The following is a 5471-nucleotide window of genomic DNA, read 5'->3' as shown; positions in this document are numbered from 1 at the left end:
CCACGCCCGCCTAGATAGGGCGTACGTGAGTGATTGATTGATATGTGGGGTTTAACGTCCCAAAACCACTATATGATTATCAGAGACGCCGTAGTGGAGGGCTCCGGAAATTTAGACCACCTGGGGTTCTTTAACGTGGCGTACGTGAGTGTTGAATTGGTACCACTTTGAAAGACATACCGTGTTAATGCCGTTTCATTTAGTGACCACTGCTTGGTTAGCTTTGTGGTAGCTAGCACGAAAGAAACGAAAATGGCCTTCGAGTGGCAACTATGAAAATTGAATTCGAATCTGCTGAGTGATGAGAAATTTATGGAGGGAGGTATGACGGAAGTTGAAGAAATGAAAGTTCGCAGTAAAAAGACGTTTACAGAAAAATAGGAGAACTTCAAGCAGGTCGTTAAATTGAAGGCTTTGGAGCGCTCGAGCGCTATATGATGAGAAAAAGGAGCAGAAGAAAAGCACATGTGCCGAAACCTGGAAAATCTGCTTTTCGAAGAATGTAGAATGCCCGGCATGTTTATTGAAGATATTAGTGCATTGAAATGTAAAATTGAGCGGTTCGATGTCAAAAAATACTGCGGTGCTATGGTTTGGGCAAGAGCCGAGCGACTGATAATGGCAAAAGCACTTTAAAAAGGGCGTTGGGCTCTGAAAAGTGGCAAGCGCGATGTAATCAGATAACAGAAATTGAACACGAGGGTGAAGTCAGTGATGTCGCAGATGTTATCGAGCGTGCTTTCTTTGAGCACTTCAATGGTTTATTCGTCACCAGCTCAATTGATGTCGATCGCTTCGAAAAAGATTTTTTACCGCTGATGCCAAAGTTTGACAATAATACAAAAGAAATATTGGAGGAACCCATTTCGGAAGAGGAAGATAACAGTGCTATTGAAAGTAGGCATCCGGGGAAATCACCTGGCCCTGATGGTCTGACTTCCGCCTTTTATAAGTGTTTCAAGTTAGAAATAACACCAGTCATAGCCGACGTTTATAGTGAGGCATTCGAGCTGAAGATATTACCCCCGTCCTTTTCATCATCTCACACTGTTTTTATACCAAAATCGGAAGACCCCGTTGCACTGTGCAGAGTAACTTCTTACCGCCCAATCTGCCTCACTAATTAGGATTACAAGATATTCATGAAAATCCTAGCTAAAAAATTGCACACAGTCATTACGGAGCTCGTGGGGCCGCATCAGATGTATTACATTAAAGGTTGAACTATCCTAACTAATATACACGCAGCACGGAGCCTCCTCGAATGTTGCGACGCTTTTGGTGCGCGAGTAGCAATGCTGCAAATCGACCTCGAGAAGGCTTTCGACAGGGTGCCTTATGAAATTCAGCTGTACATCCTAGATTATGTGAATCTAGGGAAAATAATCAAAGAGGGGGTTGCCATGGCGTACCGAGACTGCTCAACGCGGCTGATCGTTAACAAGGTGGGGGAGAAGCGCATTCCAGTCAAGCGTTTGGTCCGTCAGGGTTGTCCTCTCTCACCACTATTGTTTTGTTTGTACGTAGAGTCCTTTTGTTTGAGTGTCATACAGAATGACTGTGTCCGTGGGTTTAAGCTGCACGAGTTTGAAGTCCGGCTGTTGGCTTATGCGGACGATATTGCCATTTTTGCGCGGACACTGACAGCACAGCAGATGCTATCAAATGCGTTAGTAACTTCTGTGCTGCAAGTGGCAGCGCTGCAAACTGGGGAAAATGCCTTGGCTTTTGGCACGGTGACTGGGCAGAAACCCCAGACAGTTTTGCGAGCATATGGTTTGTTACGACAACGGTGAAATACTTGGGTGCCCCCCTCGAATGCTACAAAGACAGCGATTCGCACTGGAGGAGCCAAGTGGATCACCTGCGGGAAAGAGTGAACAACTGGAATGGCTGGAAATGGTCTATGTTTTCTAAAGCCACAATTTGCAACATATTCTTAGTGAGTAAAAATTGGTATATCTTACAAGTCTTACACTGTTCATAAGTAAACATCCAAAAATTTCACCGTGTGTTCGCTGTCTTCATGTGGGAATCGTCTTGGGAAAGATCGAGTCGGACCAACTTATTCTTTCGAGTGCGAAACGGAGGACTGGGCTTGTCGCATTTGTTTTTCAGACAAGTAGTCAATCGATTTTGTTTCCTTAGAGACGTCAACAACCCATTCCTTCGCACTGTCTGTCAACTTCGCCTGAGGCAACACTTGCCTAACATGGCTGCATCAACCTGCAGCGTACCTGGTGGCGTTTATGGCTTTCTCCGCGAAGTTTTGCTTTCTTGTAGGTTTCTGTCAGTGTGGTTTTCACTTGAATACTTGAGTCAAGTCCGACGTAAAAAGTTGTACAAGGACCTATGTGATGTGTTTTTACCAGTGCCTTTGTATCGGTTCGTTTACAATGTATGCCATGGCCACGCTGTAATAAAGTGCGTCAAGGCGAAAAAAATACCACCAGGTGCTGAGAATTTCTTTTTTAAATTACATACCGGTACGCTGACCGTCAAAACCTAGATAGCTGCAAAGGGGTTTCACGTTCCTTGGGGCACGCATTGCATAATATTCAGAAAGGCGGAGACAATTGAGCAGGTATTCATTGACTGCTGGGATGCTGTCTTTCTTCGGGACGTGCTCCCGCGCACGATCAAAAAAAGATTTCCCCTTTAATGCACATGGCATCCGCTATTTGCAAATACAAAGTGACGATGGTACCCCATATGATATGATAATGCTTATGGCTCTTCATGGCATTAGGAAATCCAGGATGGCAGCCATGCACTTTGATGTAGATGCACGAGCGCCCACCCAGTACTTCAAAGAATATATAAGAAATTTTGTGGATGAACAAAAGTTGCAGGAATTCACCCCAGAGTGGTTGCAGCACGTCGAATTACTATCGACAATAAAAACAATTTAACAGATGCGTGGCCACATCATTTGAGCCACTGTTTTTACAATGTTTTGGATTGTGTTGTGTAATTATCTGTTAATATGTGTATTGTTTACGTGAGCCAAAGACAGGCAATAAAGAAAAAAAGCGGGATAGCCGTGGTCGTACAGCGGTTAGTACCTTGCGTTGTGGCCGCAAAAACCCAGGTTCGACTCCTGGTCACGGCAATTTTTTTCCTCTTTCTAGAGAGTATGGGGCCCGGTGATCATTTTGTATTGTCGCAAAGAACTCCCAAATTTTGATTTTATAGTTTCACCCGCAAAACTCTAGCACCATAAACATCATTACCGTGTACCCAAGCTTTATTGTTGGTTTGTTTCTTTGTTGTTTTGTAAATCAAACCTTGCGTGTAGAATCTGCCTTTGATTACTCCTTCATTTCGAGAAAGTTTTCAATAGGTTCAGCATCATTTTGAACGCATACCTACCACAGGAATTGATAGGGCAATGCTGAGGTACTATCACGGATGGTTTGTATGGCCCTTAACAGCCTGATCAATAACTACAGCGTCTGGTAAGTTTCGATCAATAGTTCAGGCTTGCGGAATTCACAATACTGTTAAGTTCTCTCTCTCTCGCTCCTGTGTTTGTATGTGTGTTTGTGTGTTTCATTTCTCTCCATCCGCACGGCGGCCATTATGGCTGCCTCTGTGATCAGCCCACCTTGTTTTGTGTTTGTGTGTTTATCTCTCTGAATCTCCATCACCATCGTCAATAATGCTGCTGTTTTTACCGTGAAATTCAGTGGACAATTGTAAACCACCTTTTCGTTGATAAGGACGGGGAGGAAACATGCCGCTCCGATGGCGAGTTCGTTGGACAGAGCTACCCTTCAAGACGAACAATCTCATTTTCCCATCACACGATGCCCCACTTCGATTTGCGTCTACCACTGCGAACAACTCCGACATTCCCACATACATTATTTTGGGAAACCTTGAATTCAAAGTTATTGTTCCTTTATCACCTTTCCGTTGATACCGTGATCATCCTACAGCATGCTCTGAAAGTTTTCTGCAGCTAGGGAAAGAAGACGAAGAAGTGTGTTTTGAATAGGAGCTACTTCTGCTAACTCCGGCGTATTTCAGTTGTAATTTAAGTCTGTTGATCAGTTTTCGCTGCTCCCTTGGAGGGGATGGATGTAGACCACCCCGGGCTCCTGCCGGCTCCAGCAGCGTCAGTGGCGGCCGCCTCCAGGAACCTGATGGGACAAGCGAGTGACAGCGACAGTGAAGATACTCATGCTTACTATCTCAGCAGTGAGGACTTTTCAGATGACGGTTTCCAACCTGTGCTGAGCCGCAAAGCGAAGAGGAGGAACATGAGGACATCCTCATCCTCAACTATTCAAACTGTAAGTGAAGCGCAAAAATCGAACACTTATACCATCCTGTTTCTGCCTGCACTTCCTACCGTCAGCATGAAACGCTTTAACAGACAGCCTGTGTCGAGGTCTCTGGAAACGCTCGTGCGATATGAGATCACGGACATAAGAGTGAACGCCAGAAAGAGTATACTGGCTGTGGACGTTTTGCACGCAAGTGCGTTAGGCGTTCTGCGCAGTGTAACTGACTTGGACGGCAACCAGGTGCGCTCTCATGTTCCCTTGGGATTTGATGTAGTAACCGGCGTGATCTACGACATAGATGTGGCTATTTCCAAAAATGACTTACAGTTTCTTGTCAAGTCAACAACTGATACTCCAATTGTTGATGTCACCTGGCTAGGCAAGTCTCGATGTGTGAAGATTGCGTTTAAGAGCACATCACTCCCCTCTCATGTGAAGGTGGGGTACTTCAGACATGCTGTGCGGCCTTTCATTCCAAAGCCTCTCCAGTGCCGTAAATGCATAAAACTTGGACATGTGAGCAGCGTCTGCAAAAATTCGGTGGTATGCCACCACTGCGCCGAGCCTCATGAAGCGGATAAGTGCGTCGCAACTGTCAAGAAATGCTCTAATTGCAATGGATCCCATGAAGCCACTCCGAAGGACTGCCCGCGGATTCAGAAGGAAATTGCCATCTTGAAAGAGATGGTGCGCGATCACTCATCTCATCGAGAAGCCGCTGCTAAAGTCAGAAGGCGTCGTTCACGTCGACGTCGGTTTTCAAGGACACCCGCTACCTGCTCGGCACGTTTGCCAGATCCCTTATCTCTACCAGCTCCTTTGCCTCCCAGACCACATGCCGTGGGAAAGGCTGTAAAGGACAAAGCCAGTGAGCATACCCTAACTGCGACAGAGTGGCCTGCACTTCAAAAGGAAGCAGCATCAAGCGAACCGAAGGAGTTTCATGACGGCCAGTCCGCGATCCTGGTTCGAGATCTTTCCAACCAAGACAGGCAAGTGACTGCAATCGTGCAATCATTAATTGCCACGATTCGCACGCAACTGAGCAGCATACAATCTCCGTCTGCTAAGAGTGCACTGCAAATACTTGATCCACTGAATCCAGTTCTTGCTAACTTCGTATAAGCACAATGGCTCAACAAAATCTCATCTTCCGCAATGAAGTTAACAGTGCGTCGA

General features: G+C 45.7%; 1 non-coding gene across 1 annotated transcript; it reads left to right on the top strand.

Annotated features, from left to right (window-relative positions):
* The first annotated feature begins 3040 nt into the window (after positions 1-3040).
* TRNAH-GUG (transfer RNA histidin (anticodon GUG)) lies at positions 3041-3112 on the top strand. The gene has a single exon. It is a non-coding gene; the product is annotated as a tRNA-His (tRNA).
* The last annotated feature ends 2359 nt before the right edge of the window (positions 3113-5471 follow it).

This window comes from Rhipicephalus microplus, chromosome X (assembly GCF_043290135.1).
Source record: "Rhipicephalus microplus isolate Deutch F79 chromosome X, USDA_Rmic, whole genome shotgun sequence".
Lineage (NCBI taxonomy): Eukaryota > Metazoa > Arthropoda > Arachnida > Ixodida > Ixodidae > Rhipicephalus > Rhipicephalus microplus.
This window is presented reverse-complemented; position numbering and strand designations above follow the sequence as displayed.